Source organism: Saccopteryx bilineata, chromosome 10, assembly GCF_036850765.1.
Source record: "Saccopteryx bilineata isolate mSacBil1 chromosome 10, mSacBil1_pri_phased_curated, whole genome shotgun sequence".
In the NCBI taxonomy this organism is placed as follows: domain Eukaryota; kingdom Metazoa; phylum Chordata; class Mammalia; order Chiroptera; family Emballonuridae; genus Saccopteryx; species Saccopteryx bilineata.
This window is the reverse complement of record NC_089499.1, coordinates 34,273,947-34,288,396: the sequence shown is the minus strand read 5'-3', so window position 1 is coordinate 34,288,396 and position 14,450 is coordinate 34,273,947. Positions and strand designations below refer to the sequence as shown.

At 41.4% G+C, this 14,450-nt stretch overlaps 1 pseudogene; it reads left to right on the top strand.

The window, feature by feature from the left end:
- Window positions 1-1,894: 1,894 nt before the first annotated feature.
- On the top strand, window positions 1,895-7,392 carry LOC136313993 (zinc finger protein 568-like; annotated as a pseudogene).
- The last annotated feature ends 7,058 nt before the right edge of the window (window positions 7,393-14,450 follow it).

Here is a 14,450-nt window from a genome sequence, read left to right as displayed (position 1 = left end):
TAAGGATAGTATGATCTTAATACTCTCCAGGACGTGGTGACTAGTTGTGAAAGAATGGCCAGCAAGGCAAGTGGAGACCAGGAAGGGACCCTGTCTTGAAACCAGGGGATGACAGCTGTGTAGGAAGAGACTCATGGATGAGGCCATGGGTCACAGAGTGGTCTGGAAGGATAAGGCTTGGGGAACATTCTTTAAATTTGGCAGTGCAGAAGGCTCTGCTGGCTGCTACAAGAATGGGTGGATGGAGGGGGGAGCCAGAACTTGGCATCCACTGAGTGAATGGGAAGTCGGGGGGGGGGGGGGCTGCAGGATTGCAGGCTCTTTCAAGAAGTATGGTGGAGAGAGAAGAGTTAGGGTTATACCTTTACCGAGACCTGGTATTGAGGGGATGTGCATCTTACTGATGATAGCAGAGCTTTTCTTTTTTTGGAGACAAGTGGGAGGGAACTTGTGTGCCCATTAAATAGGCCAGAACTGGGAAAAAGAGTAGGCAGATGTCCACATTGCATGACTTCTGAGTCTGTACTTTATGACACACTAAATAGGCTTATAGCCAACAGTTGGGAAATGCAGAGACTTATAGGACGATCTCTAATTGTACCTCATGAATTTTAAAGTAGTACAGTAAAATGCCAAGTTGAGTAGGTGAATTTGGATCTATCACCATTGGCGTTTGGCCCTTGTGCCCCACCCATCTTCGTCATCAGACAAGCACAGACTCAAGTTCTTACCATGGATGGTAGGGAATGGGAGGCCAGTTAAGAAATAACTGTCTTTATTGTCACTGGGGAACTTTGCCAGTTACACGAGCAGTTGCAAACTGATATATTTCACTATCTTTGCTTTTGTGTCCTCTGAAACCTTAAAGAATGCCCCAAAACATTGGTTTTTATTCATCTTTCAATAATCTTGCAATAATCTGACCCTGCATTTTACACAATTGATTTTCAGACTGGGCTCACCATATTGTGGCAGGTGTTTACTGGTACAATTCCTTCCTTAGGGCATGTGTTGAATCAATCAAAGAGATATGTTTTTTAGACCCTGAGGTTTTGAATCAGCTGTGAAGTCAGAATAGAAGAAGACTTTCTCCGCATTCAGTCAAATAAATGTTAAAAAGAAGGAGACATTGAGCCAGGGTTTCTTTTTGTGAGATTTACTCCTCTGGTACAATTCTGTAAGAGAATAATTCACTCCTGTGGGCCATTAGGATGTAATCAAGATTTAGCAGAAATTTTCAAAATCCTATTCTCAAGATTGCATAGAAAAAGTACTTTGTCTTTCAAGGCACAGAAAACACATGAAACTCATAATGGAGTAGTTTCTCTCATCTTCCATAAGAAAACCACTTTATTCTATAATCAAGCCAACACACACTCCTCCAAGAATGGCAAGGGAGGGGCAGCTGGACTCTGTGAATCTGCCCACTGACCCCAAGACTTATCTTACTGGTGGGGACTTTTCCTCATTGATGTTGTTATCACTCTCAAGGAGCTCACCTTAACCCTTTGGTCCCAGAGGAGGCTCCAAGCTTTCCCTGGAAAGCTTTTTGTTCACAATGAAGAAAGACCAAACCATCCCTAAAGCAGGGGTTTTCAACCCTTTACATTTGGGGACTGGTGAAAATAGGAGAATTATTTCAAGGACCACTAAGGCAGAAATTATCCTGAGCACAAGCGAATTTGACTAAGATCATTGGGACTATAATCTTCATACAACATCGGAGTGGTTAACTCTTTTGTGAACTGGCACAAGATTTCTGGTGAACCAGTCTGCAGACAGTGGTTGAAAAACACTGCCCTAACAAGCTGTCTAAAGACTCAGAAAATTAACAGAGAAATAATCACAACAACAGCAGCACCATCAGCTGCAACAATGGCAGCTAGTCAACCCCATGAGGCAGCTGTCGTTCACAGATGAGAAAACAGGCACAGAAACTCGAGGCCGCTACCCAAGCTTAGTTGCACAGCTACTAGTTATTGAAGCCAAGATTGAGACTCAGGAAATGAACCACAATCCTGAATACAGGATAACTCACAAACAACCAAGCAATCTGACACTCAAGGTATGGGTGGTAGATTGTGTTTCTAAAAATGGTTGCAGTGATACTTCTCATGTTTCTGTCTCTGTAATTTGATTAAACATAATTTCATTGACTTCTCTGTGCTAGTATAGAAACTGTCGTGGTGTGCCCTCCGATTCCCACTCAAAAGTAGACCCCTGAGACTAAGATTCATGTGCAAATAGTTTCTTTGGGAGGTGGTCCTAGAAAATACTGCTAAAAAAGTGAGACAGGAAAGGGAAGGCTGCCAATGAAAGGATGCTATCCAGCAAGTGACCACTGTGGACAGCTGGGGCTCAGTCCCACAGGGACAAGCTGGGAAACGGCGCAGAACACGCCTCAGTAATTTATCTACAAATCCCTATGTCTTACTGGCTGAGAGGTACTCCCAGAAGGACGGACTCTGGCACCTCTGGTTCGCCCGGGAAACTGGCCGAGTAACTGGCAGCATATAGGATTGAGTGCCGAGATGGGAGAGGAGGGACATCTGCTAGAGACCTTTTGAGTCTGTGTGCCTGGGTCAGTGTGTGGACCCAGAGAACAGCGGGACAGCAGAAGCATAGAAAAGTAAGACGTGATGAAGGCTCGCAATGCACAAACACAGTGAAACTCCTCTTGGGTTGTGGGCAGGTGTGCTCCCACACTGGCTCCTGTCACTTTCCTCTGTCCTTGCCTGTCCCCAATTGTTCTCCCACTTGGTTCCCCCTTGCTCCTGCCAGTCCTCTGTGGGCTCGTGGTGGAGGTGGGCACTATCTATCTGGCTGGATGCAATGTTAGTAGTGTTTACATCTCTGTTTGGAGGACGTCGGTGTGGAAAAGGTACCTCCCTCCGCATTGTTCAGAGAGGCTGTTGTGTACTTTGTGCAACACGGGGCTTGTCAGGGGTTAATTCTAGCCGCTGATGAGTTTAGTTGAAAATTATTGAAAACACACATCTAAAAGTAGTCGAGAATGTGATTTTCCTTTCTCTGATGAGAACTGATCTTCTTGGCTATGTGTAAAATAATTCATTTTGTTGACCGAGTGCCCAACCCAGATGACCAAATCTCACCAAATTAGAAGTTACCTGAAAGCTTGGAGAAAGGTTTAAATTTATAATCTGAGTGCTTTGCTATGTATGTATTCTCTTTTTATGAAGAGGTACATTTATCTACCATAGTGAATTTTGCAAAGGTGTATATTTTTTGAAGTGAAAACACCAATAATTTTGTACTATTTAAATTTGACAACATAATTCTGAGGTCCTCAAGAGTCTGTGAAGAAATCCCCCAATAAGATACATGATGCTCTTTGGAGGCAAACTTCATGTGAGTCTTCTTTTCCCTTCTCAGTGACAAGCTTAAGCTAAGGTGGACTGTGACCCACAAATATTGACTTTCCCAAGGCTACAGTTTCACATTAGTAATAGTAAATACCAGAGTCCAGACATAAAGACTGACTAGCCAGGAAGTGGAATCTTGCCATCTGCAGGCACGTCTTTGAACCATTATTTAAGGAAACATAGGACAGTGGCTGGACTACGTGATGTAGCAGCACCACCAATACTGGAAAGCTGTGTCCCCGTGTATGTTCACACTCATCTAGCATTTCTTTCTTTCTTTCTTTCTTTCTTTCTTTCTTTCTTTCTTTCTTTCTTTCTTTCTTTCTTTTTTTTTTTTTTTGCAATTTATGAAGCTTTTATTTCTGAAATTTTCCATTTAATACTTACCTAGGAGAAGAGATACTAGAATCACCTTGTGTTTTTTAAAGAGCCACGTAAAGAGCAATGTTAAATTTGTAAGGAAGCTTGTTGTGATAGGCACGTAGAAATGAGTTCAGAGAAGTTATGTTGGGGTTTTCATGGAGTTAGGGTTTGACATCCTGCTCTGGAGAAGCCTTATACTGAAGTCTTATTCAGCCAGACTAGATCCAGTTACTTAAACTGCCTGAGCTAAAGCTTATTTTAGGCATCTTGCAGAAGTGGTCCAATCTCTGTTGTGAAAAAAAAAAGCAATAAAATGTTAAGATTTTCAGAATGATTCATCCCCTTAAGAACAATAAATCACAGTCTTTTGGTGTGAATTTTGAATCTTTTGTGTACAGTATAAATAGTAAATATATATTTCTAACAGCTTCAAATACTCTAATAATCATTTAGAATAAGACCAAAAAGGAAGTGAATACATTGAAAATGTTAATTAACTTTTTTATGGAAGCAGGAGCAATTGACATTTCTACAAATGATAATTTTTCTGTAAGGAAGATTATTGAACCAATATGGGTAAACGTTTAAAAATATATATATTTTATTTCAGTAAAGTCCTTTTAAAGAATAATTTGCATTTTCCCACCAAAGTCTTACAAAAGGGATCCCATCTTGGATATATTTCTATTCCAAGTCCTCTTGTGTTGGACTTTGTTACTAAACACTGTGTGCTCAGTGTGTGAGATATAGTGTTCTCAGATATGATGCTCTTCTCCCACTCTTTTCTCTCAAAACTTTAAAGAATTTTAGATTTACTGCAATTAGTCATCTATCCTCTGGGGTGCGTGGGGCAGCATTACACATCTTCATACACATGCACGAGCACACGCACACGTACACACACCATGCAGAGATTCATATGCATCCTTCTAATTGGCTGAGGCTGCAGTTTCTAGAGACAAAAACCAGAATTCCTCTGTACAGTAGTTGCAAGAGTGATGGTAAAAAATAGTTATGGCCATGCACAAAATCTAAATTTTCCTAAAGGAGTGAAATACTCAGTGAACGTATCCAAGGTTCAAAGATTTATTTCCTATGACGTCAACTTGGGTTTTATCTGGTCGGCATTTTCCTGAGAGCAGAGCCTCAGAGAAATAGCTCTTTTTAATTTTAACTTTGGGAACAGAATTTGCATACAGACCCTTCCCCCCCCCCCCCAACACATACACCCTGTCCTTCTCACCTTTATAGCTGCTCTCTTCAAGTTAAAACTTGGGAATGAGCAGGAAATGATACACGTACATTTTTCCTGCTGAAATTGTGGGCTCATGAATTCTAAGCTGGGAGTAATTTTCTGTTCCTAGGAAATAACTCTAAGATATCTTTCTTCATGTATTGTTACTAAGGTTCAGAGCAGTTCCTGTTGCTACTCTTCCTAAGAGAATATCATTTAAAGGTCAAGGCCCATGGTTCCCACTCTAACATTTTTGAAGGGTGGATTACTTAATAGGAGAGAATATTAACTATCAATCAGAAGTTATCATGACATTATTTCCATGTTTCCAAAGGTGAAGCTGTTTCTATAATGATGTGCAGAATCACAGATAATTAACTTTAAAATTTTTTTATCAAGTCCAACCTCTTCCTGCACTTGATCTTAGCTAAAAGGCTGAGAAGCGATGCAACCTCTTCCTTTTTCACCTGAAGTAATAAAAGTGTAGAGATGGCAAGCAAGGTCATGCAGCAGTTGATGGCAGAGCTGAGCCCCAAACTACTAGTCCCCTGATCTCTTCACTATGACCTGCTGCTTCTCACACCGACACCTGCCATGCTTTGAAATATACAACCCACCAGTTCCATGGCAGAGCTAGACTGGTTATTACTGTCTTCCTCTCTGTGAGTAGGCTTCGCCGTCCTTGGGAAATAAGAAAACCCAGGGCTTGAAGTTCAAAGATATGGCCATTTACTTCTCTCAAAAAGCATGGGAATGCTTTTCCTCTGCTCAGAAGGATTTGTACTGAGACATAATGATGGAGAATTACAACAACCTGGCCTCACTGGGACTTACTGATTCTAAACCAGATATGATCTCCTTATTGCAGCAGGGCGAGGAGCCCTGGATTGTTAAAAGGAAGGAGACAAAAGAATGGTACCCAGACTGGGAGTCCAGAAGAGAAATCAAGAATTTATCTCTAAATAAGGACGGTTACAAAATTAAATCATTGCAACAGGAGATGACAAAAAGACCTGTAAGCTCTCATATTGAGTGCACTGGGTCAGAGTTAATAGTGAAATCAAGTGCTCCTTAGAGAGACAACAGGATGGACGTGTCAGACCAGCTGTAATAACCGCTGAAGAAAGGCACACTTCTACTCAGTGCCAAGTTCACAGAGCCCCTCAATAATTCATCTCGGAGTGAAATAATGCGAATGCAGGGGATGGAAGGAAGCCTTCAGGTACCACGCACACCATGTTTAACATGAAAGCAGTCAAAATAAGGGAAAAGACTCCAGGTGTGGAGAGTGTGGAAAAGCCTTTCATAATAGGTCAGACTTGATTAAGCATCAGAGAATTCATGAAAACAAGAAAATTAATGAAAAATAAGAAATGTGGCTTGACCAGTGGTGGCACAGTGGATAGAGCAGGGGTCCCCAAACTATGGCCCACGGCCGCATGCAGCCTCCTGAGGCCATTTATCCGGCCCCCGCCGCACTTCCGGAAGGGGCACCTCTTTCATTGGTGGTCAGTGAGAGGAGCATAGTTCCCACTGAAATACTGGTCAGTTTGTTAATTTAAATTTACTTGTTCTTTATTTTAAATATTGTATTTGTTCCTGTTTTGTTTTTTTACTTTAAAATAAGATATGTGCAGTGTGCATAGGGATTTGTTCATAGTTTTTTTATAGTCCAGCCCTCCAACGGTCTGAGGGACAGTGAACTGGCCCCCTGTGTAAAAAGTTTGGGGACCCCTGGGATAGAGTGTTTATCTGAGATGTTTGATGGCCCTGGTTCGAAACCCTTAGGTCGCCAGCTAAGCATGAGCTTGACGGCTTGAGTGAGGGTTTGCCAATTTGAGTGCAGGATCATCGATATGATTCCAGTGTCACTGGCTTGTGCCCCAAGGCCGCTGGCTTGAACTTAAGGTTACTGGTTTGAGCCTGGGGTCACTGGCTCAGCTTGAGTCCCCCAGTCAAGGCACATATCAGAAGCGATCAATAAAAACAAACAAAAAACTAAAGTGAAGCAACTAAATTGATTCTTCTCCTCTTTCTCCCTCCATACCTGTCTCTCTCTCGAAATGTGCCTTAATTTGTGACTCTGAAATTACTAAATACTTCAGAGCATTAACACTAGTGTGAAACCTCATAAATGCAAGGAATGTGGGGGAGTCTTTCCTTCTAGCTCACAACTTATTGAACATCAAAGGAGTCAGACTAGTGAGAAACACTAAGTGTAAGGAGTGTGAGAAGAAGCCCTTTCCATCTGCCTCACAACTTAATTTCCATCAGAGAATTCATACAGCTGAGAAATGACATGAATGTGAGGAATGTGGAAAAGCCTTCACCTGTCCTTTGCACCCTTTTCAACCTCAGAGAATCCATACTGGTGAGAAAACTCATAAATGTAAGAACGTAAGAATGTGGTAAAGGTTTGCATATGACACATGACTTAACCTTCTTTCTTCCAAAAATTTTTTTTCCATTGATTTGAGAGACAGAGAAAAGGAGAGAGAGAGAGAGAAGCATCAACTCACCATTTCACTTAGTTGTTCCATTCAACCTCATGACCTCAGTGTGTCAGGATGATGCTTTATCCACTGAGCCATTCAGGCAGGGTGACACACAGCCTTTTAAAAAGGATTTTATTTATTGATTTTAGAGAGAGAGGAGGGGTAGAGAGAGAAATATCAACTCATAGTTGCTTCACTTGAGTTGTTCGCTGCTTGCCTGTTGTATGTGCCTTGCCCGGGCAAGCTCAGGGATTCAAACCTATGACCTCAGCATTTTAGGTCAGTGCCACCACAGGCCATGCAGTGACACACACCTTAATCTTCATCAAATAATTCATATCAGTGAAAGGTGCTATGAACGTTAAAAAAATGAGGCCTGTATTTGTGCCTCACCACTGAGTCTACATCAAAGAATTTATACTGCCCTGGCCAGTTTGCTCAGTGATAGAGCATCAGCCTGGCGTGTGGAAGTCCGGGGTTCGATTCCCGGCCAGGGCACACAGGAGAAGCGCCCATCTGCTTCTCCACCCCTCCCCCTCTCCTTCCTCTCTGTCTCTCTCTTCCCCTCCCGCAGCGAGGCTCTATTGGAGCAAAGATGGTCCAGGCGCTGGGGATGGCTCCTTGGCCTCTGCCCCGGGCGCTAGAGTGGCTCTGCTCACGACATAGCAATGCCCCTGAGGGGCAGAGCATCGCCCCCTGGTGGGCAGAGCGTCGCCCCCTGGTGGGTGTGTCGGGTGGATCCCAGTCGGGCGCATGCGGGAGTCTGTCTGACTGTCTATCCCCATTTCCAGCTTCAGAAAAATACATTAAAAAAAAAGAAAAGAAAAGAATTTATACTGATGAGAAACCTCATAAATCAGTGGTTCTCAAAGTGTGCACCAGGGCACATTGCTGCACCCTAGAAGATTTCCAGGTGTGCCCTATGGTATTCCAGAGAAATATGTGCCTGTTGAGGACCAAAAAACCAACAGGGTTTTTGGAATTTAGATATTTGGGGGACAGAGGTGTGGGAAATTGGTTGTAAGCTGACAGTCTGCCCAACCCCCCACCTCGCTTGCCTGATTAGGTTGCAAAAGGCTGTTAAGCTGTGGTGCTGGATTGTTTACACTACCCACCATGTTCCCCAGAAAGACTGGAGGCAAGTTTCTTCTATCCTTTGTTTGGTGTAAAGTTAAGATGATATGTATGGTGAGGGTTTTCTGCACTCAACACAATTAAGAGTAAAAAGAGAGGAATTCTTCAATGGACTGATGAGGAAATGAGAGTTTGCCTTTCAAATGTATGCCCAAACATTGAAGAAATCGCTAGGACACATCAGGCTCATGTTTCTCATAAACACAAGAGTGAAAAAACTTAACACATTTGCACCAGGACCTGCCGAATTTACTAGATCTTACTAAGAATGTATATATATATTTTTTTTTTCTGTTTTTTAATTTTTTAACCCCTTTTTTTTTTACAAATTCTAAAAAGCGTAACTCAAAAAATGTAACATAAAAATGTTTTTTAATGTCGGAATAAATTTAATTTTATCGTATTTATTTTGTTTAATTACCATAAAAGCATGCTTGGACTTTACATTTTTTTCTTTAATATTTGACTTAATTATTATAACATATTTCTCAGAAATTTGTATATAGTGCGCCTACAATTATTTGTAGGATTTTATATGCACCCTGACTTCAAAAAGTTTGAGAACCACTGTCATAAGTGTAAGGAATGTGGGAAAGTCATTATCTCTGATTCACATCTCATCTGACATCAGTGTTCATACCGGTAAGAAATCATCTAAATGTGAGGAATGTGGGAAGTCCCTTCGTCCTGGCTCAGAACGTACTCAACATCAGAGAGCTTGCTTACGCTGCTGAGAAACCCTATATATGGAGGCAACGCGGCATGGCCTTCACTTGTAGCACAGAACTTACTTGATATCAGAAAGTTCACACCAGTGAAAGACCCCATAAATGGAGGGAATGTGAGAAGGCTATAATTCAAGGGTCAAAACTTACTCATCATAGTGGTGGAAAGCCCTATGAGCATAAAGCATATGAAGCCTTTGGTCATGAATCAGAAACTGAGTCAACCTCAGAAAATTCATACAGGACAGAGGAGTGAATGAAGACAAGTGGGACAATTCAGAATTTAATTGACAACTGAAATTCCTACTAGTAAACAGAAACAAACAAAAACTCCTCTGATTATAAGGAATGTGGGAAAGCATTTGAGGATAACAACTTAATACTGTGGGTGTAAAGTTTTTTATTTGAGTCAGAATTTATTTGGCATTTGTTACGAGAAACCTTATAAATGTTAGGAATTAGGTGGGGTGTTATTTGTGTTTCTGAATTTATTTGAAATCAAAGTTTAATTGGTGACAAACTTCATGAGTGTAAGAAAAAAGGGAAAGCTTAAGATGGCAGCAAATGTGTTAGAGACATTAAGCATTCAAACCTTTCTCAACATCAGGGTCATTAGCCCTTATGGGAAATCAGAGAGTTCATAACGTAAGTGACATATACAGTGTGTCTGTAAAGTCATGGTGCACTTTTGACTGATCACAGGAAAGCAACAAAAGACAATAGAAATGTGAAATCTGCACCAAGTAAAAGGAAAACCCTCCCAGTTTCTGTAGGATGATGTGGCAGCATGTGCGCATGCGCAGATGATGACGTAACACCGTGTATACAGCGGAGCAGGCCATGCCAGTCGAGATGTGGACGGTACAGAGGAAAGTTCAGTGTGTTCTGTGGCTCACTAAATTTGAATCTGTGATCAAAGTGCAACGTGAATATCAGCGCATTTATAACAAAGCGCTATCACATAGGAATAACAATACTTGGTGGGATAAGCAGTTGAAGGAAACCGGCAGTTTGGTGGAGAAACCCCGTTCTGGTAGGCCATCAGTCAGTGATGAGTCTGTAGAGGCTATACGGGATAGCTTCCTAAGGAGCCCTAAAAAATCTGTATGTGAGCCCACATCGAACTGCACTGAATAGGTATGAAACTGGGAGAGTTTTCCTTTTATTTGGTGCAGATTTCACATTTCTATCATCTTTTGTTGCTTTCCTGTGACTGGTCAAAAGTCACCATGACTTTACGGACACACCGTACATGGGACTCCAATTTTCTTTAGCTAACAAGTTATTCATTGATAACTCATACTTAAGAAAGGCTATCTTAATATTAAAATTGTAGCAAATTCTTCCATCCTGCCCAAATCTTAATATTTTCAAGTTTATCCTCTAAAATTAACCTGAACTGAAGCAGAGTGGGAAAGAATTTAACCAATATTTAGTCTTTATTTGTCTTCATCACTATAACGCATTTCTTATAGGGCAGATGACTTAACTATATCTAAATTTTCTCATTTATAATTGAGTAACAGTAGCACTATATTTCTTAGCATTGTGAAGATTAAGTAATTATATCCCTTCAAACAGTATCTGAATTGTATTCAAAGTATGATAGATAAGAGATGCTTTTATTATCACTTTTCTCCATTTTCATAATTGTTTGTTACTAGAAATTATACAGGAGGATGGCCTTATGGGTTCAGTGACTATATGAATATCTTACATTACATCTTTCTTTATTGAATGTTAGGTAATTCCTTCTGAAGAAAAATTAAAAACTCAAAACTTAAAAGATAAAAGAAATATACAACCCAAATCGTAATTTCCCATAAAAAAATTTTATAGCCCAGAAAAGTGCAGATTTTACTATTTACCAGTATTTTAAAGACCACAAGTCACAACTGGGCTATGTTTTCACATATTTTGTCCTTCTTTTTTTTTTTTTTTTTTTTTTTGCATTTTCTGAAGCTGGAAACAGGGAGAGATAGTCAGACAGACTCCCGCATGCGCCCGACCGGGATCCACCCAGCACGCCCACCAGGGGCGACGCTCTGCCCACCAGGGGGCAATGCTCTGCCCATCCTGGGCGTCGCCATGTTGCGACCAGAGCCACTCTAGCACCTGAGGCAGAGGCCACAGAGCCATCCCCAGCGCCCGGGCCATCTTTGCTTCAATGGAGCCTTGGCTGCAGGAGGGGAAGAGAGAGACAGAGAGGAAGGCGCGGCGGAGGGGTGGAGAAGCAAATGGGTGCTTCTCCTATGTGCCCTGGCCGGGAATCGAACCCGGGTCCTCCGCACGCTAGGCCGACGCTCTACCGCTGAGCCAACCGGCCAGGGCCATATTTTGTCCTTCTATGTATGCTCCTGGAGGGGACTAATACACAGAGTGAACAATGAGATTTTTCCAAAAGAAACAATTGGTTCTCTTCTTTCTTTGCTGTCTAAGGAAGAATAAGGGTCAATCTATTTGATAACTGATGTGTCAGACAACTGGTTATTTCACCGAAGATCTGCGTTCCACCTTCCACAGTGTGAACTTTTCACTGGGAAGCTAAGAACCACCATCTCCAGACCCCTTTGCATCCATATGTGGGCCTATGGCTAGTTGGGGGCCCATAGAAATTCACATGAGGGTGATGGGTTATTTCTAGACCAGAGAGCTTAAGAAACAAATTTTTCTTCCCCACTAACTTTTTTCTTCAGAGAGTAACTAAATGCATAAAGTGAGGAGGGAGAAAGCATGTGTCCTGGAGGCCTCAAAGTTCCCCTGGAGAAAGCTAAGTAAACTTTTGATGTGTAAGCACTCTATCAGTCATCTATTGTGGTACAAATAGCCACTCCAAAGCCTAGAAGCTCAAAATAACAGCAATAATTTCTTTACTCACAAACCTGGTTTGGATAGGGCTCTGTAGGGACAGTTGTCTCTTACTTCACATGACATAAGGTGGGACAGAGCCTCTGGAGGACCTATTTCAAGAAGGGCCAGTCACATGGTTTTTAAGTGCATGCTGGGTGTCAACTAAGAGCTTGGCTGAGCAATGGGGGCCTTCAGTTCCTTTCCGTTCTGGACTCTGACCTGGCTACTAGCCTTTCTCAAGGCAGAGTGTCTCAGTTCCAAGAGCAAATAGCTCAAGAGGTTGTAGAAACTGACACTTTTTTTTTGAAGTTTTGGCCCAGATACTGACACAATATTATTTATACCATAATTTATTGATCAAATAGTCATAGAGCCCAGAATCAAGCTCACAGGACATAGATCTCACTTTTCAGAGGGAAACATGCCAAATAATTTTGAGGCCTTGTTTTAAAATTATCTCTTAAACCACTGTGATTTTGCAGGCCTTGTTTTAAAATTATCTCTTAAACCACTGTGATGATAAGGCAAGTAGTGATCAACTACTACAGTTATAGTGAGAGAGAAGAAAATGTCAGCTATTTTTTAATTTTTTTATTTTTGAGAGAAAGAGAGAGAGAAAGAGAAAGAGAGAGAGAGAGACAGGCAGGAAGGGAGAGAGATGAGAAGCATCAATTCATAGTTGCAGCACTTTAGTTGTTCATTGATTGCTTTCTCGTATGTGCCTTGACTGGGGGGCTATAGCCCAGCCAGTAACCCCTTGCTCAAGCCAGAGACCTTGGGCTTTAAGCCAGTGACCATCGGGTCATGTCTATGGTCCCATGCTCAAGCCAGTGACCTCGCGCTCAAGCTGGTGAGCCTGCACTCAAGCCGGTGACCTCAGGGTTTTGAACCAGCATCCCAGGCCAATGCTCTATCCACACTGCACGTCAGCCTGGTCAGGTAAAGTGTCAACTCTTAACATCATACATTTTAATTATAGGTCAACAATAAAACCTGCGGAGAGGGGTCTTTAACTTTTACGAATTACAAAATGAAGAAATATTTAAGAGTTTCTGTGAAGCCCTGCTGACTTTAGCTTTAAAATATATGTGGTTCTTGCATATGGTTCTTGACTTTTTCTGTCTGACTTATTTCACTTAGCATGATATTCTCAGGGTCCATCCATGTTGCCACAAATGACATTATTTCATCTTGTCTTATGTCTGAGGAGTATTTCATTGTACAGTATATATGTACAAAGCAACAAATGAACAGACAAGAAAAACAAAGACACAAAAACTCGAAGACTTGCCTGACCTGTGGTGGCACAGTGGATAAAATGTCGACCTGGAAATGCTGAGGTCGCCGGTTCGAAACCCTGGGCTTGCCTGGTCAAGGCACATATGGGAGTTGATGCTTCCAGCTCCTGCCCCCTTCTCTCTCTCCTTTCTCTCTCTCTCTCTTGTCTCTCTCTCTCCTCTCTAAAAATGAATAAAAAAAAAACTTTAACAAATGAAATAAAAAATTATAAAAAAAAAAACTCGAAGACTCAGAAAACAGTATGGTGGTTATCAGAGGGAAGGTGGGAGAGAGTAGTAAAGGGTTAAATGTATGGTGATGGAAAAAGGTTTGGCTTTAGATGATGGGCACACAATGTAATATATAGATGATGTATCATAGAATTGTACACTTGGAACCTACATAATCTTTTTAACAAATATCATGCCAATAAATTTAACATATAGTTTAGTTTGTGCTTAGAAATGCTTTTTAAACAGTCTTTTGGAAAATTATTAAGGTACCAGAGAAATGCTCTAAAAATTGACAAATAAAACGATAAAAATGTACTTGCACATCTCTTGTAAGCCAATGAAACACCAATCAAAACAAAAAACACTGCAGGGTAAAAATGGACAAGGAACATAAATAAATATATGGTTCACAGAAGGAGAAATGAATAGCTAATACAGACAAAAAGGCTGTCCTAGTTATTTGTTGAATTGGTTGCCCAAGATCCATTTCTCCTTGGTAACAACACTCTGATTTCCCTTGAGAAGTTTCACTTTCCCTGTAGCTGTGGTTCAGTGTTGTAATCAGGACACTGCCCATTCCCAGCCTGAGGTCAGGCATGTGGCTCAAACTAGGTCAACCAGAACTTGAATCTTATGAGAGGAATAGAGAACAAAACTACTGGGGTTCCATTTTGTTTCTGCGATGGTGTCCTGAGCTGACCCAACCCAATGATGCCCTTCTATACTGACTTTATTGCTGGGATGCCTGCTTCCTC